Source organism: Vanellus vanellus, assembly GCF_965231255.1.
Source record: "Vanellus vanellus genome assembly, chromosome: 7".
NCBI lineage: Eukaryota > Metazoa > Chordata > Aves > Charadriiformes > Charadriidae > Vanellus > Vanellus vanellus.
This window is the reverse complement of record NC_138912.1, coordinates 30,123,991-30,147,106: the sequence shown is the minus strand read 5'-3', so window position 1 is coordinate 30,147,106 and position 23,116 is coordinate 30,123,991. Positions and strand designations below refer to the sequence as shown.

The following is a 23,116-nucleotide window of genomic DNA, read 5'->3' as shown; positions in this document are numbered from 1 at the left end:
CAATGCACGGTAAACTACTTGGATAGCTTTTCTTTCCGTTAATTGAAAAAAAATGAGCCCCCAGTACCAACCTATATACTAATTGAAGAGACAGAGTAAAAACTGAGTTCGTGTATTCTACTGAAAATTGTACTTTACATATATTTAGAGAGACTTGTTATCTCATATCCTAATTATTTTTAATTTAACAGTTATTGCACTTCATTCTGGTAAGATGTGCATCTCCTTCCTGTCTTTTTTTTTTTTTTTAAATGCAAATGCTCTTTCAAAATTGGATATTAATTTGTATGACCTTTTCAATATTTTTTGAAGAGCAGTTTGATTAACTAAAATTGTCTCTAAATATTTGACTAAAGAAAGAAGTGAATTAGCGTCAGTTCTATTAATCCCATTTTGTTTTCCCCGTGAATATCTACTGCTTGCCTGCACAAACAATTTTCTAGAGCTGCAAGTATTTGCAGTAAATTTTAATTTGTTTTCATTTAAGTTCCTATGAGATATATGTTTTACAGGGTTTGTGACGGAACATGGTAAACACACTGCTTCCAAAAATCAAAGCACAGAGATCCTACAGGATCCCTTCTAAGAAGCTGAGAAGCAACCAGGTGAACCACAGACACCCCATTCTTTGAAGAGGAATCCACATTCTTAACCATAGGGTTTGGGGATACTGAAAAGGAAATCGGTGCCCATATAAACCTCTGTGGCTAACAAAGAAAGGAGTTAGAAAGAATCTGTCCTGCTACATACCCGCTTCTCTCCCATCTACCCTCTTCCGTGGCAGAGAAGTAAAATTCACAGTTTGTCTCAACATGTCCTCCCATAATAGGTTTCTGTATCTACCAAGCGCGAGACCATGCAGGTGAATGCTTTAATGGCACACAAGGAATTCCTCTGTACAGCATCCCAGGGATAAATAGCTCCCTTTGGTCCCAGGGCACGTGTCCTACCGGTGATTCCCATCATCAGGCTGCTACTCCATCTGAATACAGTTAGGAGCAACTCAGCTGGGGAGCAGAGAAATTTCAGTTCATAATTTAGGGAGCGTTGCTTTATACTGAGGATTTCAGTTAAGTAGTACTGAAGACATTATTCAGTTGAGACATCACTGTGGCAGCATGACCAATGGCATCCAATCAACCCAATGTTGATGTTCAGATATTTTAAACACAATCACTGATTATTTTCTGAGAGCTAACTATTTGTAAGAGTAGCAATACAACAGAGGAAAAGTGAGGAGTTGAGATTAAAAATAGAAAACACGTTAAAAAGGTAACGATGTTCTACGAAACGTCTGCTCAACTGCTGTTAATGTTAGGAACAATTTGGATACAGTCAGTAAACAGCAATCACAACGAGGGTTAACTCTTCAACTGAATGGCAAGCGTTTGTACGTCTGATGTGGGGAAATGACTCATGCGAAATAATAAGTGAAAAACATGCACCTTCTGGTTTACAGTACTTTTCAGTACTCCCGGGCTAGTGGGATCTATATTAATTCTCACAGTAACACGTTTGATAATGATCACAGCAATATTTGAAGCTCTGTGGAAGCAACAGTGACAAGAGTTAAAAAGCCAGAACTAATATTTATATAAGTTATTGTCCCAAGGTGGGACACCATATTTTCAGTAAAAAAATAGTAATGTAAGCAGTGTAGCTCCCCTCCCCAGAAAATCTAAGATCTCAAACTTCAGTCAAGGCTTCAGAATTAGTACTTTTATCTACTAAAAAAAAAAAAAAAAAAAAAAAGAGGCTGGTGAAAGTGTTTAGCTTAAATAGTTAAGATGAGATTTTCCAAGGAGCCTAATGAATGCTTCAGCTGCATTTTGGTTTAAATTAAGTGGCTAATTTATGTTGTGCTTCTTTGTTAACTGCTGCTGATGGGCAGGCACGGCAGTGTGGATGCACAACGGCAGTAAAAGATTTCGCACGACGTGATTACTCAGCAGTAAATGAGTCTGGGGACAGTCGAATACTGCTTTCACTTACAGCTGTATTAAAGTGCCTGGCGTGGGCGTTTTTAGTACACACCGAGGTGGTAGCTCCCAGAGCCATCATTGGTAGCGTGTAGTTATGAGTGGCAAGATTCAAACCAAGGGAGCTCCACTCAGCAGCAGAAACTCCAAATTCTGCCAATAGGCTTTTTTAAAACTACGTCTCAATTTCCTTTCTATAATTAAATCCTTTCAGATGCTATTGGGGTTCACGTCTTCCTTCACAAGGCAAATTCTCCTTACTGTTTTCAAGACTAAATAAAAATAGCCTGACTGAGTACATGTGTCAAAACCAGCAAGTATTTTCACAGACACATTGTCTCCAGTTACGGCTCTGACTCTTCTATGCTGAATAAAGGGAATAAATGATAGGAAATAAAATCTGAAAGTGCTTGCAGGTACTGTTCTGGTTCCCGGTTGATCAGATGAACAGATTCCTATGCAAAAATAACAAACCTGAGAGGAAAATATTACACCCCTGCTATTGCTGGATCAGTCCCGATCTTTTATTTTAGGTTGAGGTTGAGAAAAATATACATCTGTATGTTTGCAGTGCCAAATAACACATTGAATAGCACCTAACAATTTGCACAATAAGCTCTCTGGGGCATTGAACACAGCTGTATTGTGCTTAGTGTCCCCGACTCTCACTCTGGCTCCTACACACCGCATAAAACAAACAAACAACTCTAATGATCTAAAACATTTGAGGAAAAGTGGCAATAAATTAGTCTCTCCACCTCAAGCTCAGTGGATATTTGCTGGGATGTACTTTGCATAGATAGGGCTTCCAGTTCAGAGAAGGCTGACTAGAAGATAAAAGGTCCTGATAACCTTCAAAGCTCTACTCTGTCGCTGAAAAATGAAAGTTTCCCCCATAGGTCTCCAATGGATTAGCAGCTTCGTTGTGTGCAAGCCCTCCCCACGGCTTTTCATTATATTTCATACTCACTTAAGCCTTTTCCTAATAAAAAGACAACGCCAAGGGTGAGATTATGAAATACTCCAAAGTTAAGTTGATAACGGTTTAATTAAATGTTGCTCACTTACAACATTTTGGGCATGACTCAGACAATAAAAGGGAAAAATGAATGCTGTAATTGCTTCTTTCGCTGCCTTTTCATAATCTTCTGAGATGCTCTTCCCATGACATTGCCTTTCAGAGCGTGCTGCCGAAGATCTGGTTACATGACATGGTTGCTCAGTTCAGTTTTACACCGAGCATGAAGGATTCATTTTGACTCTGGGTTTGGTATGGAGCAGGCTCTGCACGATCAGATTTTGTCTGCTGCTTTTTAATTGAAATAAGAGAGGCAGGCCCTCAAAGGGAGTACGTGGGCGTAGCTCTGTTGAAGCGAGTATTGACCAAGCCTTCTCCCAACGTCAACGGCAAAATTCTCCTATGAAATTCAAGCTGTACTTTCAACGGTGATACACCTCTCTGTACAGAGAAGGTTCAGGGAACCTCTTACAAGCAAGATTCGTTTACTGCATAAAGACACTTAACAAATGCACGCTTCTTTCCTGTATTTGTTTCTTTAGATGTTCCTTCATTCCTTCCTGCTGCAAGTACTGCATAGTGTGCCCTCTATGCGCCACGTAGCATGCTTTCACCATACAAGTCACCCGTGATGGATAAGCAGATAAAAGGTTTCCCTACTATCTCCTCTGTTATAACCTCTTCTACAGTGTTACGTTTCTTATATATGATATTCTTTCCATATGTAAAACAACTCTGATTCAATGTCAGCTTGGAAATTTTACTTTAATAACAGTTTGGGGTCAGTGCCTGAGCAGCTGCTGTTGTTGAAACAGGCAAGTCAGCGAAATATTCCAAAATGTGCATAACATCAACTATTTTCCGTGGAAGACATGGAAAGGAGTGATCAACTTTACATTTCCCCCTTAAAACTGGACTGCTCTCACAGCTTTGAATTATATAACACAATAATCTTGTATGCTAAAAACCTATATAGCCTTCTAGTAGATGTTCAGCATAATTATCCATCACTAAGGCCCAATAAATAATGGTGATATACTTAGAGGTGTTAAAACTGTAGGGATATACAAGAGTTTTACCTGGGCAAACTGGAAACCTAAATAAAAGAATGCATAATGTCAGGGAAATTAAAAAAAGGAAAAAAAATGCATTTGTTTTCAATAACAAATGCATATAAAAATATGCACAAGTAAGAAATACTATCACGTGAAAAGCAAAATTAATTAAATCCCAATGAGAAACTTAGCAACGGTACATTTACTAGGTGCTGTACAAAGCCATGAACCTCTCTGAATCAGACGCTCCTGTCTCACCTACCGAACAGCCAGGGACAAACATTGCTCGTGTTCGCAAAAGCAGAAACTTGCAGAAGTAGTTCAATGTATGACAGGTCACCATCCACACTAGAACAACCTTCACTTGTCTCCTGATCATTCGCATAAAGGCACGTTTTATTGATTGTTTTCTCCAGATTGACACCGATTTTCTGAGCCAGAAGCAGACTGGCTGTAACACTTACTGATTTTTTGCCTCAGCAAAACTGCTGGCTTCACTTTCGCCAGGAGAGCCTTCACTCCCAGGCTTTGCTTTCGGGCTAACAACAGGAAACAAACCCTTTTCCTCTACAACAACAGAATCACAACTTTTCACAGGATCATTGCTGCCTTTTCCAGCCGAGCACGCTGCTGCCTCCTAACCAACACTGGAGTGGTTTCTCCTTGTTTTCTTGAAGAGGCGCTGGACTTTCCCCTCTATTTTTAACTTTACCTTTCCTGCCTACATCAGCTTCTGTCTTAATCGATTTGGCACACAAACCTGGGTCAACAGGAGGGATTACAGCATTTTATGAGCCCGATCCATCATGCTCCGTGCTGAGCAAACAACCCTGGGAAGTAATCCAGCAGACGAGGGCGTTTTTCTGACACTACTCGTCTCCTCCCTAAAAAGCAGCAATTTAGCGGTAAGTGCAGGAAGGCACAGCAGCAAAGAGAAGGGCATCAAACATATCATGCACGGTATTTTGGATGGTAGGACATTATTTCTTCACTGTGTTCATAACAAATGCTCTTGAAAACACCAACAGTGTAAACTAAATGGAATTTGCTTATGTTATAAAGCTACCCCTGTGATTTTGGTCATGGCTTCAATTGTTTCTTTATCCCTACTTAAGACAAACGGGGCAGACACCAGGGGACATACGGACATAAAGGAGCGATCAGTGCATATTCCCTATCAGGCAATTAAGGAGGTGTGTTATGCCGCGCCAAGAAGCATCTGTCGGCAGTCTCCCAAAAGGGCTGGCCTCTCTACCTGTGCGTGCTGAGCCAACCGCGACCACTACAATCGCACGTGGACCTGCCCTCCCAGGTCCACGTGAACATGCCCTCCCACGCGGGGCAAGCGGGTGAGCAGCTCAGCTACTCAACGCAGCACTTTGTGCCTCTTCAGGGAGCCGGCGGAACCCGAGCACAGCCGCCAAAGTGGCTCTCACGCCACGGCCTACTTGCAGCGAGAGCTGCACGCAGCCGGGGGAAGACAGAAAGCTGCTGAGCGTACGTACGCTTTGCCTCAGGGAAGGACAGGGGGCATAAAAAAGCACCCCAAAAAGCAGGCGGGGACTGTAACTAAGTAACCGGAAACCCTTCTACAAAGGCCTTGTAAAAATCAGAGGGCATCCCTATGCCAGCGTATTGTCTTCACACCAGCCCCCTCCATCTGTAGGAAAGGAAGTCAATGTTAAGTTATGGTTATCACGCCCTGGCCAGACCTGGCAGGAGGTGGAAGCATCGGACCTTCTCCAGTAACGGACTATGTATGATTGGTTCATCGCGCAAGCTGAGGTCTTCTAATTCAACAACATTAAAATAATGAACCCCATAACCTCTTACCTGTGTGGTACTTCAGATTTATAGAGTAATAACAATCTATTAACCAATAATGATTGAATTCAGGAATTGAGTAAGAAACCATGTTTCTTTGTAATATTTCCTAGTAGTAGAAGGCCCGAAATGGTTCCTTTCTGCTTTCTGTTCAGAGAACAGAAACAAGAAGCTGAACATCCACAGCATGATGGTCCACATTAACAGTAGGAAGGAAAAGGTACTTTCATAAATTGCTATAATTGTGCCCGGACAAAATGGGATACGCCTTTAGATGACACACGATTAGCTAGTAGTTTAGATCAGAATGACAGTATAGGGATTTTTTTGTGTGTTTGTGTATAACACAAATGAAATAAATATGACTTTAATTATATGTGTGTGTAGCAAAAATAGATGCCAGAAGAGGAAAACAGAAAAATAGAAAGGATTCCAGAAGATGGAAGAGGAATGTATACACTAGGTAACTGGTTTAGCCACTTCCACAGACAAAAAAAATATTGTGAGTTCAGTAATTTTCTATTAACAACTTCATTTCCTTTTACTTGAGTTGTATTTTAGTCCATGAAACTTCTGATTTCAGAACTGATTCCTCTGTGATTTTCTGACAGGAATTAAGCTTTGTTTCATCTAATATAGTCATGTATTTATACATCCAGCCACTTAAATTTTCGTAAGATTATAGGTGCACTTGCAGGTTATATCTTTCGATCCCCTGTCAGTGTAAAAGGAAGCTCTCTTGACAGGTACAATAATAAAATATGTGAATGCCAGGTTATATAAACAAATCACACTTATGTTACTTGTTGGAAATTATTCTTATTAGAAGTGTAAGCTATAATCTATTGTGGTACCTGTGATACAAAAGCGTGTGTTTAATATTTTTTTTTTACTTCATTTCAGAGACAATTCAGTCACCTGTAAATCAGAGCACGTGCTATCTGGTACGACTTTTGTTCACTAACTGCACAAACAATTTCAAATCAGTTTGCAACCATGCATTTTATCATACTGCACAAGAGAATCTCACATTTATGTCCAGGAACACAGCAGAACCAAATTCTTCAAAAAGAGATCAATCTTTTCCTGGTTAAGAAAGTAAACTGTTGTGAACATTCTTTATCTGTTTCTTGCCATCGCTCTTTCAATGAATTCATACCCACCTGCAAGTCTGTTTCTGTTCTCATCCGTGCTACTGTACCAGCTCACCTCTTCATTAAACCTAAGGGAGACCCTGGCTGTTAGCTGGCAGCCCCCCGCTGGGCAGAGAATTACTCTGGCCTTTGACATATGGCTCTGTGCTACTCCCATCAAAATGGCACAGGTCAGATATGACCAAAGATGGCAGGGTTTTTTACCATTAAGTATCTCTAAAAAACTGCAGGACAAGCAAAAAAACCCAAAACCAAACCGACAACCCAGAAACAAACCTAAGATACAATTAGAGTCATTAAAACCATGAAAGGTTACCTCTGGTTTCCAAAACAGAAAGATCAAACAGTTGCATTCAGACTACTTAGTGAATAAAAGATCTTAATGCATGATAGCTTGCCGAAGGAAATGAAAAATAACATTAATGAAAATTACTATATCCTTTTACACTCAGGTTAAATGACAGGAAAAAACATCAAGATATATAACAGAAAGGGACAGAAGAGGAGGAAAAAAAATATTATTTTCTGCCTTTTAACTGCCTATCATGGTTAAGGGAAAATTACATTTTTTTAAACTATCAAAATATTTGATAGCATTCTTTTAAATTTAATTTCCCAATCTGCAAATCTGTTTCCCTTTAAGCAGCTGAAACAGATTTCACAAGTTTCTTATCCTCCATTTACAAAAAAAAATATTCTTTTCTTCAGGGCATATTTACTTCCATAACCCACTCTTACTAAAATATTCTCAAAATAATAATCAGTTTGATAGTGGTTCAAACTGTAAGTGCTCGAGACTATCTAGACCATATAACCTATACGGTAAATCCTCTCCATGCGTTTTGTTAAGAGAGATGCTCAAGAAACTCAGCTGCACCCGTTGAAAATCATATGGCAGCTACTTTGAAAGCGCCAGGCCATAGCAATGTTTACAAAGTCAGCGGCAGAGAAAAAAGAAATCCAGATAACCACATGACCATTCACCACAGCGTTTAACTTTAAAGACACAGAAATCACACCATTCTAAAATGATTTGTAGAACTTCAGGAGAACAAAACAAACCAAATTATCAGCCTCATGGTAAGGTTAGCGTACTTATATCTGCATTGTCAGGAGGATAGCAAGAACAGCACAAAGATCTCTGATTAAAACAAAAGGCTTTACAGAAAAGTACTATACTTATAGAAGGAATTCAGTTACATTTTGGATGGAGTTGCCACATAATATATTTCTTGCAAGTAAAAAAAAAAAAAAAGAGAGAGAAAAAAGAATTTGGGAAATGTAATTGTGGAAGTTCATTCATCATTCTGTTCTAAAGGTATACAAGTTTGGGTTTTTTTAACACATCTCAATAAGAGTAAAATCCAATTTTAGGACATTGACATTCACTCACTAGTTGACTGGATGCTGTTACACGCTGCATTGTGAAATTTACTTTAGAAATTTTTTTTTTTAGTTTAATTTAGGCACTACTTCAGAATTATCTTTTCTTCCACGTTTAATTTGAGTAAATACACTATTGATGAAAAAACTAATTCAATCAACTTAGTGTTTTATACTACTGTACTTTCATCTGAATAAGTTAATACATTATTAATAGATACTAGAACATATTATGAACTTCTGTTTACAGTAGCTAATCCACAGTGGTAGAGTGATGCAGAGTGTTAAAAAAAGCAAACCATTGATCCATTAGACTGTACCATGAACTAAAAAAAAAAAGGATTACCAATAACTTGTGTAAAACAGCATTCATGATTTATATACCACTTTAAAATTACTGTAGAAATGTGTCCCAAAGAATAAAGATATCCTCCTGCTACAGAGTGGGTTTGGTGATGGGTAGGGGCTGGTATTTCTGATAACTCCCTGAAAATTGCATTACCCTTTCTTTCCATCAGTGGAGTGCCAAGTTACTCACCTCCTCTCCTACAAACCCCAAAGATTACACCACCATCTTCATGGCAAACAAGACAGCAAACGGTACAAATGGGGAAGTGGAATATGAAGGCATCACTGGGGTTGTTGAGTAGTATCAATGGAGAATGGCAGTGATCACTGATAAGGTGATCTTAGGGTATTTTAGAAGTCAAAATTTGCATCTGCCATATTTCAGTACCTTTCAGTTACTGTCATTTGATCTCGTAACCTATTTCACTTGCGCTAGTAATATCTCAAGCTTATAGCTAATAAGCATTCTTATCTCAGGTTAAAACCAAGTAAAGTTCACTGTCATGAGCATTTGCATATTTTCATGAGCATAACCCAGAATCTTGCAATATTCTCATACTGGGAGTCAGATCAGCAGCCTAAAGGGGCTGGGTCACATCCTGTCATCTTAAAAACTTGACACATTTTGTTACCTCTCATGTTTATTGGTTTCTTAGGTTAGTACAGAGCACAGGTGATTAGGCTTTTCTTCCTTTTGCTGACAGCATCATCATAGAAACACCAAAAAAGAAAGAATAATCTGTTAACTTCATTTGGATTTACCGACTTGCTTGTTTACTGCCACCATTCACCATAAAAAAGGAATGGATGCATCTCAGTCTTGAAGAGTGATGTCATACAACATCTCATGCAAAGCATTTTAATAATACTGCAGTCATTTGCTATCTGAATACTCACTAAAACACAAAGATGAGTAAGATATGAAAGTAGAAATACTATCTAAAAAGACATTTTAATTATTTTAAAAGTTATTAAAATGACCTTAAAATTCAAAGATTTGGAATATACAATACATTTATAGCAATTTAAATAGAGACAATGTTAGAAAGAAAACAGAAGACGACTAATTAAAAAGGAACATATCACAGATTTATAACACGAGGCATGAGTCAATCCTGAATGTTAAACCACCTTTCACGATTATGATCCCGATTCAGGCTATTGCAGAAGTATATGTCGACCAACAAAAGCTCTTATGGAATAGAGTACGTGTTTGCTTAAAGCTGGGCCTGTGCTTTAAATACCATTTCAAGCTTATTTTGATGGCGTTCTCTAAAGTTTATAACTCTTTTACGAAGGGTCTTTGAAGATGAGACTACGTCGATGAAGCTGTTTTAGACACTTTCTGATCCTGTTGTGCTAGACTCAAAAGACCTTTATGGATAAACTGATGGTGAATTCAGTACTATTCCTGGTACTCCTATGACTGAATTCTGTTCAATGGTCTTATATCAGGAATCACAGCAGATTACATACCGTATTTCTGTAAACTGACTGTCAAGATTGATAAACTGCTTTGCTCGTCTTTGTGGCCATTATAAATCTCAGCACTTTCAGTTAACTCTTCACATTTTTTCCTAAATACAGTATTTAATGGGAAATCAGAAATCCTTTATATCACAAACCTATACTACATGCACAAAGACATCTAAAACACAGTAAGTTTCTAGCTTTTCAGTTATGATGATCTAACCTAAAACAATGTCCTACACCTCTTTAATTTTAGAACCTGCTTTTGCATAAAGCTGATAAAATACTGTAGGTCTGGATAATTACGAAGCCTCAGAGAGAGCTTTACTTTAGAATTCTATCACATGCTTTTTCTACTCGTAAAATGACAGAAATAAACGAGGACTAGTATAGTCTTGATAGGGCAAGAAAAGAAGGACTACCAAAACTAAATACGTTGGACCTATGAAAAGTGCAGCATTCTAAATAAGAAGAGAATTGAGTATCAACAAGCAATCATTTGTCTGAAATATAAAGTATCAAGCAGCAGAAAATATATAATTCCAGAGTATTTCTACAAAAATAATGAATTAAAACGAGACATTTCAACTAGATATAAGGAAAGTCTTGTACTGTTAGGACAGTCAAGCATTGGAACAGGTTGCCCAGAGAAGTCGTGCAGCCTTGCACCTCTCAGTTTTTAAAGGATCAGCTGGATAAAGCCCTCAGCAGCCTGGTGGCACCTGAGCTCACCCTGCTTTGAGCATCAGATTGGACTAGAGGCCTTCAGGTTCCACCTTGAATTATTCAGGAGTTCTGTGACTTCTGTTGTACATCACTTTTTTAAGTAAACAGGAAAACTCACAGGCACATCAACTAATGCTCCAGAGGACAGAAATTTCAGCCAAGTGGGGAACAGAAATAAAAAAGTGCATGAGGGAGCAAAACAGGTGGCATAAAGGAAAATAAAACTTTTTTTTTAATTACCACATCTTTAAAGCTAAAAAGACAATAAGTATCAAGTAATATCTTGAGAGAAAAGATTAAGAATTAGAGAAAAAAGATTTGTATGCTAAAAAATAAAATATAATATCTACTAAATAATATATTACAGATCAGGAACCACTTCAAACATATTGCACAGGGATGTTAGTGCATAAAGACAGAGCAAAGAGGGAAGGGATATTCTGAATTATTTTAACAAGTATGTAGCTCCTTGCACTGCAGTGCTTCTCACAAATAACTAAAAGACAGTTGGGACCTTGGAGGTAAACATGAGGTCGGCAAGAACTACTCTGAAAAAAACGAAGGCTAGCATTTATTATTGAATTACAAGAGCGGTTTTAAACTCTAGCATAAAAGAAATAAAATAAGTTCTGAATAATAGATGCAGGTGTTCATATATGGACTTATGAATAATTCAGAAAATTTAACATTACAGACTTTTGGTAAGGAAAAAAAAAAGATAACATCAACAGCAGAAGTAATAGTGATACCAAAATAATCAGGGAATAAAAGATGGCTGCCAACAGGTGTGCCAAACAATGAAAAATAAAAGGAAAAACACCTAAAGGAAGTAAATAGCTAAAAAGCTATTCTCTCAAGAACAGTGACACAAGAGTAATGAAAGAGAGGGAGAGACTCCTGTGAACAGCAGAAGACCTTGCAAGCAGGTCTATCAGCACAGCTGTGCCATCAACACAAACATCAACCTTTTTTAGAACACCGAGAGCAAAAGAATGAAGGGTAAGATGAAGATATCAAAGAGACTGATCAAGCAATAAAGATGACAAAATGGTAAATGAAATGATTGATGGTACAAACCTTGATACTATAAAGAGTACAGATTGGGAGAAAATAGGAACGTTCCATTATGGGAAGCACTTATGAGAAGACAAGTGAATCATATACGGGTATTTTCATGAATTTTTATTAGCGTACTTTATTGAGAGAAGAAACGCTACAAATTTAAATTGAAGCTTTAAATTTATCAAAGAATTAGGGAAACTGAGCATATTTGCTGGGGCAGGGCAGCAGGGAATGGACTTCTTAAAAGCAAACTGTTTCCCCTACCACATTCTTCACCACCAAAAAAGGGAAGAGACCGTGTCCCCATTTTTGCCGCGTGGGTGAGATGGTAAATGAGCACCACCAGAATCCAGGCACACAGGCTAGACAGGCAGCAAGGTAGCTGCAGCACATTTCAATCCTAAATTCACAGGGCAGTTTGTCACAATAAGAGTTACGGCTGCAAACTTAAAGGCGATTCTGAATTTTCTTTGCACAAGGAGTATTAGATCCTCACTGCATACGAGTGAGCAGACTGAATGGGATGATTACTCAACTGATTCATGGACTACAGATGCTAAATCCAACCCATAAAGGTATTGAGGCAATGAAACGATAAAAATAGCTGATACATGAACACTACCAAGCCCTAAAAGATAGAGAAAAAAATTAGAAATCACTTGAAAAAGCAAGCCAACGGCATTACATTACGTACCCCTTGAGCAGAACAACACCTGCCATAAAAGTTGAATAAAGCAGCATTGATGACAAGGCATGTATTTTAATTGTGTTTCAGATGTCCTCTATCCGCACCAATTGCATCGCAGTCAATTAAGAAACTCTGACCCAATACTGAGAAGTAAGATATTGCCCTTCCAGCGTAGTTCTCGCAAATTACTAGTCCTATTTGGCAAATCATTCAAAAGTAAAGAATTTCTGTATTTTTGTTGAGGTTTTCATGAGATAATCTAGTCTAACTGGAGGAAAATCTTGAGTAGAACATGTAGCTGAAAATAAGTAATCTTGAGAAAACCACACAAATATCTATTTAACTTCAAAGAAACAGCATATCTTAAGTACATCCACCTTTTCTCTCCAGTTCACTCTTACCTCACTTCTTGGAACATATTAATTTAAAATGGCTTCTATAGGGTTTTTATAGGATTCACTCACCTTTTCCCCATGGTCAGCCACCTTATTTCAAGACAAGATTCGCTACAAATTGAAAGAATTAGATAATCTGGTACTACCTTACCTTGAAGAGAGACTCTATCAGGCAAGAGAAACTTTAAAAGCACGCTAGAGAAATTTACAAGGAAAAAAAAATGACTGAAATAAAACATTTACTTGTTTTGGTGATTTTCTCTTCATCATTCATTAAATGAACAGTTAACTGAGGACACTTTCTTGTTTTTGTCTTCAGCAGATTGCCCAAAGTACAGAACATAAAGAAATTTCGTGCAGCAAAATCAGCAGGAGTCACAGTGCTATTCTCACTGAGGCAGGTTATTCATTTGAATTTAATAAAGTCTTATTTTTTTTTTTTATGGTAAACATTCTAACAATGCACTAAATGCAACTATTTCTAGCTCAACAATTTTAAAGGTCTACCCTGTAAGTCCACTGTAATGTACAAATTCTCCGGCACAGCTGGCTTTGTATTCAGTACAAAGACTCTACCTTACAGACTCAAAGAAAAACATGGCACAAAAGATATCTCAACTTTTCTCATAGAAGCATCCTGAAAAGAAATCTAAATTAGTTGAATGAGATTAACAAGCACAGTGAAGCATAAATACAGAAAGCGAAGTAGCTGGTATTTTTTCATTAATATCCCATGCAAGTGTATATTCTAGTGATAAATACGTATTTTTGTTTTTCTAAAGCTGATTAACTGTATTAACGCTGCTGTATTCGTTTTCTAAGCATTCATATTTTATGAACTGGTCAAGTTAGTGTATATTGCAACTCCCATTTTTCAAATGCTGTATCACTTCTGGATACAGGAGGGGACATTATAATTATAAATGAGTAAAAACTGTAGTGTGTTCATGTCATACTCTCCATTAAAGCTAAACGGAGCAGTGGTGATGCAACTCCTGTAAACAGCAACACGCACTTAAATAAAGTTACATTGATCAGTAAATTTATGAAACTGCAGGGCTATAGAAAAAAGAAAAGAATGAGGTGGGTACAAAAGAGAAAAAGTAGGGGGAAGAACAATGAAAGTTCAAGAGAGGAAAGGAAGATACTCCTAGCTTTGCACAGTTGCACAGAATTACTTATACATGCTAGGCTTTGCAACTACTGTTGAGGGATTTATCTGTTTTTCAGTTTTAGGTGATTTGGGGCCAATCAGGAAAAGGACAAACTCACTTCATATGTGAATCCAGTCACAGCATCTTGATTTCAAGTTCTGCAGATTATATTAGAAATAAGAGAAATTACATTGAAATATCAATTGACTTCCATGCGCTTTAGTCAGAAATCACGAGCAACACAAAAGTAAATCTTAAGTTCAACACTGCGATTCTCAAAATTTCCAGTCAACTAACACTCTGAAAACACCCGAAGTCTTTCTAGGCATCAATTTTAAATATTCTTGGCTCGCACAGACACACTTATGTCTTTACAGCACTGAAGAACATGGTGCTTGTCCCGTGCCATGGAAGACTGGCAAGAAGGTGGCAAGTGCAGCTGGCCACCGCGAAGGGTGGACGTAAGGCTCAGGCAGGGCAGTGTTCCGCACCGCAGTATTGAAGTTCTTCAGCCAATTTAACTCCATGTTCCGTTCATGACTGGAAAGCTTATACTTTTGGAGACTGACGTTGTTATTGCAATGACAGAAGGAAACAACTTACAGTCCTAGCCATTAACAGCAATGTTTGAGAAACTACTATTAGAAGTATTAATGCTCTTAATTGCACGTAAACTTCTCTCATTTCCATCTCCTCTACATAGTGCGTGGTCTAATTTATTTTGTCTGGCTCTTCTCTAATTGTTATTTTGAGTGTGTTGTTTTTTTTTTTTTATTTCACTGTCAAATAGTGAAGAACCTAAATTCCTAAATTGTTTCAGCTAATTCTGCTGAGAACTTCAATACTGTCACATTTTATGCTCCTCCATCACCAGGTTATTATTTGGTATTTCCATTTTGATTTTCCTTTCTATTTGAATGTGAAATGCAAAATTACCAAGAGACCTGAAACAATAACCATAGAGTAATACTATACTACAATAGAATTTACTTCCTAATGTAGGCGTAGAGTAGTACATAATTAACTTATCACAAAAATAAAAAAGGATCATATTAATTCACATCAAAATTACTGGATAACTGATACAATAAATATAACCACAGTGACTAAACTACATGGACATGATCCAAATAGAGTTTGAAAATTGTGAATTCATACTAAACAAAATGCCTCATGGTGATTTGTTTTACCATTCAAAGAAGAAAAGTCAGCACCGGTAAACAGAAAAAGCTCATCTGTCATCTGCATGCAACAGCTTGCAAATCTGTGATTATTTAAACTGTTGTTAAGAATTAAGCATACAAGAACAATACATGCACACTACTACACATTACTTGTTTTTCCCCCCCTCTTTTTCTGCTGCTCAGACTTGTTTCCCAGATACCTGTTGGGCTCTCTAGTCACAAGCAAATACTGCTAGATACCCCGGGTAATTGCACAAACAGCTATTTTCAGCACAGAAAAGTTGGGTTTGAAATGGGGATAAACTGATGCTGATGGGGACAGGAAATGGCATCATGAGGCAATTTTCAATTATCATAAAAATAACTTTATTCAAAACAACCAGCCAGAATAGGAATAATATCTCTGCACTTCTCCACTTGCCAATATCCTACAGGTCCTGCAAAAGAAAAGAGAAGGAAGTACATGAAAAAATAATTTAGTGCTCTACATAGCGCATTGGCAATTTTTCCACGCTGCTTACCCTTCTCCTCGGCTTCCAGCAATTACTGGCAGGACACTGTCTCTACTCATTCTAGGCATAGAGGACACAGAAAGATTTAGTTCATTGTCAGAAACATCCATTTTTCTATACAACCATAATATACATTACAAGCGCACCACTGTCATGGAACATTTATTGTGATACTTACCTTCTGCTTTCCGAATCCTTGCATCATTTACTGGATGAGAGTTGACATCTACATAACACCTCCAAGTAGGAGAAGGACAAAGTAACACTGATGCACCGTGGCTGCGTAAACAGGGCACAGCTCTGGCACTTAAAGCTTCTTCTCCTGTAGCGAGATAACTTCAGTACACAGTAAACAACATTCTACTCATAAAAAACCCACCGTAGCAGCCTAACAATGGATTCCAAGTTCTCATGGGCATGTTCGGATTGTACTTACTGTTTTGAAGCCTCCTCCCAGGTCCTCTCTCAACTGGAAATACAAAGTCTCACTGGAGTCTTCTGGCAGCTGTCTCTACCATCACCTTAGGCATGCAGATCTCGCCTTCCTCCTGCCAGGCTTGTTTCAGCAGCGTACAATATAGACAAGTCACCGCCTACATAGTTTTGCATCTGGTTAAACTGCAGCTGAGCCCAAACAAGGCCAGGAGTAAAATCTCAACATTGCAAGTCATCTAATTGCATTAGCATACCCTTGTCGTGTCAGTTTTAACAATTCCTTAAGCTCAACGAAGCATTTACCTAAATACCACATTCAAAATGCAGGTTATGAGACTGACTGGGTGTAAGGTGACATTTAACTACACAGCTGTCTGTTCAGTGTTGGTGCCATCCAATTACCTGTGTGTCACGATAAAAAGTGTTTACCTCTGAGATACAGCAGCCATGCAGAAACGCAGGGCACATGCCTAATCCCAAACCAGAACGGACACGGAATTTGCATACATAACACAGCAAAGCCCTTCTGTATGCAGATAAGATGCTGCATCGTCAGTTGAAATCCAGCCTCGAAGCACGTGTCCTTTCTTCCCCGAGGTGACAGTACACCACAGTCGTTCCTAAAACCGGCACCACGCAGAAGTTTGTGCTGGGCGCTAGGAGTCACATGGAAACTTACCTGGAGGCTCATACACAATATCTGTTTTTAAGGCTTCACAAATTCTCTCTTCTAATCCGCAGATAACATTTTGACCTTACTAGTACCCCCCAATCAGCACATCGTGATACACATTACACGTTCCCATGGGAAGTGACAGGCTAAAGGTTATACGCAGCATTACTGCTGACGTACGCCCACTGTTAGAGATTGATACCCTGCTTAATGCAACTAGTGCCTCCTCCCAACCCAGCCCCCAGCAAAACAGAGAAACCTGGGCCAATTCTGGCTTTCTAAACTTGTGAATATACTGTGTTATCAGTTTTTTTTTTAGTTTCCATAAGTTTCGTCACAAAGGATTGGTAGCTTCAATTAGAGAAAGCAGAGGAAACCAAACACAGAGGGAGGTCACCAGAGTAAGTTACATATATTAACATTATTTTATCCATTTTATCCACACAGTTCACAGCATTACTATTTTGATAAAGCACTACAGGCTATTAACAACACGCATAAGTTAAGCACATGGTCAGTCTTAGTCTTGCCTTTTAAGAATAGTGCAAGTTAATCCAACCCAGTTCATTGCTAATACAGAAAATGCAGATAAATTGGAAAAAATGACATACCGAGAGAAGTACAGATGGTAGTGCCAAACAAAGATGGTAGCTAGGTCACAAAACATCTCGGGATAAATATCTCGCTCCCACCAACCCAAAACCAAACCATATTCCCCAAACTGAGCCAAGATGTTGTAAGGCAGCCTGCAACACGTTCACCACATACACGTTGACTTCCATTTAAGAGGTACATTTTCCTGAATAGGTGCAACCACTGGCAGAGCTTCCTTGAGCCCCTGAGAAATCTGTGCTTCATCCGTTACTCTTACAGCACACAGACATCGGCTGTTTCTATAAAACTCTCTCTTCTGCTGCTCATGTCTCTTTTCTCTAGTGGTGATAAATGACTCTTCCAGCTACAAGAATCGCATGGAAAGTACTGAAGATCTAAAGCCGTTTCATGCCTCAGGATACTATTGTTATTTTGCAGCATGCTTAAAAAAGCCAGGTATTTCACAAAGCAAACAGGAAAACAAGGACCCAAGAGCAAAGCTAAAACTAAATTTGAAAAGGTAAAATCAGAAGAAGGTAATGAAAGGTTGGGGCAGGACGAAGAACAAAGGGATTCAAGGGGCGATGACAACAACGGTAGCAAATGTTACAAGTATCGGCGCCCATCAAGAGACCCTCTCTTAGTTCTTCAGGAATTTACTGAAGGAGTACAGATGAAATATTTTAAATGCTTCTGATTAACAACAATATCATTATTAGACAGATATGCTTTGATAGTACTGGGGGATAACTGTGATCAGAACTTCTAGTAATAGATATCGTGTAAAGCGGAGCATAAAACAGTCAGTGTGCCATATTACCAGAAAAGGATCTACCTGCTTTACACTTTAAAAAAGGCATAGAGGGAAAATTGAACTTTATTTTTAAACATATATCCTTTAGAACACGTACAGTCTTTGCTCGTGTAATTGAACATTCCTCCTCTCTTCCAGAGAGGACAGGAGCGTCGCAGGGTTTTATAACACATAAGAGCTGCTAAATGGTAACTAAGGCTAGGACCATCCATGCAAACACTGGTTATTTATTTTCATTGTCTGTTTGCTGCTACGAGACATTGAGTTTCAGAGGACAGCTCACCAGCTGCACATTTTGTGAGCTGTGCAGAAACTAATGAACTTTGCCTTTTTATTTCTTCACAAACACGAAAAATACTAAATTGTTGCCGTCTTGCTTACACTGCCCATCAGCAAAACCAACTTTGGCGGTTTGGAAAAATCAAAATGCATCTGTCGCAGTGCACGACACAAAGTCACAGAGTCAATTTAGTTAACTGCATCATGTGTTCCAGGAGTCCTAGGCATACAACTGTCTTTTTGCAATGAGAAGGCAGTGAGACTCAGCACAGTGAAAATAAAGCATGTACCATCTTCTCCAATATTAGCAGCTGCTCAGAGTACAGAAAACGGAATACATTTCACATTGTAGTCATTGCAAGATATATAAGTTTTCATTGGAGCCCGTTCTTGAGTTACTTTATTGCTCTGCTCAATTAAATATTATTAAATGATTCACCACTTACAAAGGTATTATATATCATTCTTACTCCATTGACTTCAGTGAAGCTGCTTCTGATTTTTCCAGAAAAAGTTTTCCAGAAAATGTTCTAAGGAAAAATATTTATTTTCTGTGTGAGGCCTAAGTATCAGCACGTTAAAAGTAGCCACTAAATGTAGTAACGGCTATATTATTTTTACAGTTTACGCATGGGGAGATTCAGGTTACCACATCATAACTGTTTACACCATTTATATTGGTTTAACTGCTAAGCAGCCTAAGGATGAGGACTATTTCATGTAACGCCTGTATTTCCATCAATACTGTAGCGACCTCTTTGTTGCATTTTCTTGGGGCGCTTGATTTTCAACTGTATCTGTTGCGCATTACTGTTACAGAACAAAAGATAAAGATTCTGGATCATCGGATTAGGTGGTGCGGGTGAATTGCTGAAATAGTCATGTTTGTTCGTGTATCGTAGCAGGTTATTGTGATACTTACTCACCTTCACGTTTTATCCCTTAACACATCTTACGTCTACTCATTCTCAGTGTAAGCAACAAGTAAAACTGACAACTCCTTGTCTCGGGCACTGACTCTTTGCCCAGAACACTTATTTCCAAAGATCGCTCCGAGGTTTCTGCACCTCCTCGTATCTGGCAGTTAAAGCAGCGATTTCACTCTGCAGTTGGGACTACACACATGAGGTCAGGCTCCACAACTCAGCTTTCACCGCTACCTGTTGCACCAAAGTAACCTGATCAGCCACGTTGGCTATCAGAGAAATTTGGCTTCATCATCAAATCTTCCAGCAGACAAAAATAAACCATTCAGTCCTGAAGTGCGGTTAACCACTTGGGTCAAAAAATGATAAGCAGTAGACGCTCATATCCCCATACTATCTAATGCTAAGAATACATCACTTAGTTTTCTCATTGAATACAAGCTGCTTCTTTCAGTCTCTCTTTTCCCAATCTCGCTGCCTCACGCGAGCATTACCAGCAGCCAGCCTACTTTCAGTTGACGTGAAACTGTTAATAAGAGCGCGTTTCCAGCTGGTATGAACATTGTGATAATATTTACTCACCTTTGTGTTGCAAATTTAAATAAAATGGCACGCATCACCAGTGATGAGACACTGTAGGAACCATGCAGACACGTGTGCACCAGCCCAGGCCATGTGCGTTGCACTCCCACGGGAGCACTATGCCATTCTCCCAATAGGAAGAACCGGGGAGCACAGGCACAGAGGTAGCAAAGTCTGTGCCCTCTTGCAAAGAAGAAACAGTTTCTGCGTTGCACACTACTGAAAGAGATTCCCCAGAGAGCTGAGGAATCTAAATGCAGAAAGCCTGACAAAAATGACTGTAACTGAGAATCTAAGGCACAGAGAGATTAAAATACCTTGCCCAAAGCCTTTCTGGAAGATCGCATCAGAGATGGAAATTGAATATAGCTCTCACAAGTGAGTCTCAAACATGACTTTTTTTTTTTTTCCTCTGAGGTACTAGAAAGTGTAACACATTTTCTTATCGCCAGAAATTTCATAAAGCTTGGCCACTCCGATCATAATACCTAAATGCACATTTTTAAGGACATAGTGTCCCTTGAACACATACTTGGCTTTCATTTAATTCAAGAGAAGCTGCACATGCACACATCAGAACTGTACATTAATTGTTACATCTGCAACATTTTAAAACAGATACGCCACATTAATATGCCTGCATTTTTCTCTGCTATCCATACAAAGAAACAGACACTGCAAACCAAAGCCAGTTTTGTTTGGGAACGCTCAACAATGAATACTGAATGGAACATAAACCTGACAATATCCAAAAGGGGAAGGGGGGTGCGAGAATACGAGAAAGGTTAACAGAACAGTCAGTGTGGTAGATAAACTGAATGCATAACTCTTGTTCAACAAGTCCCACACATGAGAGCTAAGGATCTGGCAGGAAGGGGATTTCAACAGGTAATGGAAAAGCACCGTACACAGCCTCTAGCTACTGAGCTCCAGAACTGGCTGCCACAGGAGCTTGTGAAGGAAGACAGTATCGACCGGTTCACAAAAAGATACACAAATTCATGGACAACAGATCCCTAATAAGACAGTAAAAGGACTGGATAGGTATATACACTCCAACGGTTCTTGACAGTCCAGCAAAAAAAAAAAAAAAAAAAAAAAAAAGACGATGCTCATCTACTATTCTTGGTGAATGTACACTAAGCTAGATGTGTAGCTAGTGTACATTTCATCTGTCCCCCGGCGCACCGCTATAGGCAGATATTCCTATCTACATGAGACTTTAGCTTTACCTACTGTGGAAAGAGTTCAATCTTTCCTGGGAATCCAGGCTTACATGGTTTTTAAGCAAAATTTCTGGAAGGTGATGATGGAAATGGAATTTGTAAGGCAACTGAGCCCACAAATGCAATGAAACCATCAGAAAGAGTGTTTCCTGGATCATGTACAAACAAGGTTAAGCTCTGCAACTCTACACGTTGTTGTTTTTCATAATTGGAAAATAGTCTTCCCACTAATTGCAATTATTTTCTACAGTACAGAAATAAACTCATGGGAGAAGCTTTGCATGAGTAGCCCTAATTTGACGAGTATATTGTCACCTGATCTCTCTGTATACAGGGTGGGGACTAGTACTTTGCTATGTGTGCGGTAATGATTCCATATGTGCTTACACTTCCTAAGTAATTCTTCAGAAAGATCGGAGGCGGGTTTAAGAAGCACAAGCATTTCACTTTTCTGTACGATTCTGAAACTTGCTTTTTTCTAGCCCACAGAAAACCACCTCAAGCCTCATTTTAGACTGCTGTCATAATATTTTCAGGCTTGGGACACAAGATTTCATTAATTTCTATACCATCAAGATCTGTTCCAATATTAAGTAAGACAATCAGAAAGCTACTCATGCAAAAAGACTACTCTCTGCCAAGACTTCAGGGGTTGGCTTTATTTCAAGCCTTAAAGAGACGTCTTAAAAAAAAGAGGAAACTAAAATGCTCAAAAGAAAGTTAAAATAATTCAGCTTTTTCTCCTGGGTAACTCCTGCTTCCTATGGAAAGGCTCACTCTAAGAATCCTATATATATTCCTTACCCTGTTTCTTTTACTTATATGCTTGTCCTTCAATTCCTATGCCTCGAGAATCCTGCCTACAATTTAAGTTCAGTAAAACTGGGGTATATGCAGAGCCTTTAAAGTAACCGTTTCCCAATTGTGCTTGTCCACTAAGCCTGTGAAAACACTTGCATCAATTCCACCGGTACTTTTAAAGTTTCTTATAAAGTGAAGTGAAACACTAAACTTCTGGAGATCACAGAACAGTTCTCTAGAGAGAACTCTTCTTTAGAGAGGAGACAGTTCTCTAAGGTAAGCCACACAGGTCCAAAAGCAGTAGGAAAAAACCCCTTAACCTGCTGGCTATCCTTCTGCTAACGCAGTCTGCCAAGCAGTTAATAGTCATCACCCTATTGGTTTGGTTTCACGACAACTTAACGTGTCAATAAAACCCCCGTATGACTGCTTACAACCACTAGGCTAGCATTTTTATTTTTTTTTTAATCTAAAAAAATTAAATAAAACTCAACGTAGGGAAAGGACACATTAAAAGTAATTTTTTTGTGAATTCAATATTAATTTGAAAACTTTTTATTTCAGTGTTTTCAGTCCTATTTAACGGTTTATGCAAACTGTTTTTACAGAAATGATGCACCAGTCCACTAACTCTGCTAAGGACAAACCTCGGCTTCCTGGAGGAAATTAGCTATGTTCTCTGCAGGTAACCAGCTGAGAGGTGAAGCGGTGACCTGCTGAGCCTATCATTCCATCAGGCTATGAATACATTGCAGGGCTGCAACTGAGTCAAAACAACACCCATCTTTTCCTTTCCAAAATTACAGAAGCAATTATTCACTCCCGCTTTAGCTT

The 23,116-nt window shown here is 38.7% G+C and overlaps 1 protein-coding gene across 1 annotated transcript in view; it reads right to left on the bottom strand.

The window, feature by feature from the left end:
- The window catches only part of NRG3 (neuregulin 3), a gene marked incomplete at both ends in the record, with an annotated part of 417,248 nt that overhangs the window by 46,515 nt on the left and 347,617 nt on the right, over window positions 1-23,116 (bottom strand). The window lies entirely within an intron of this gene.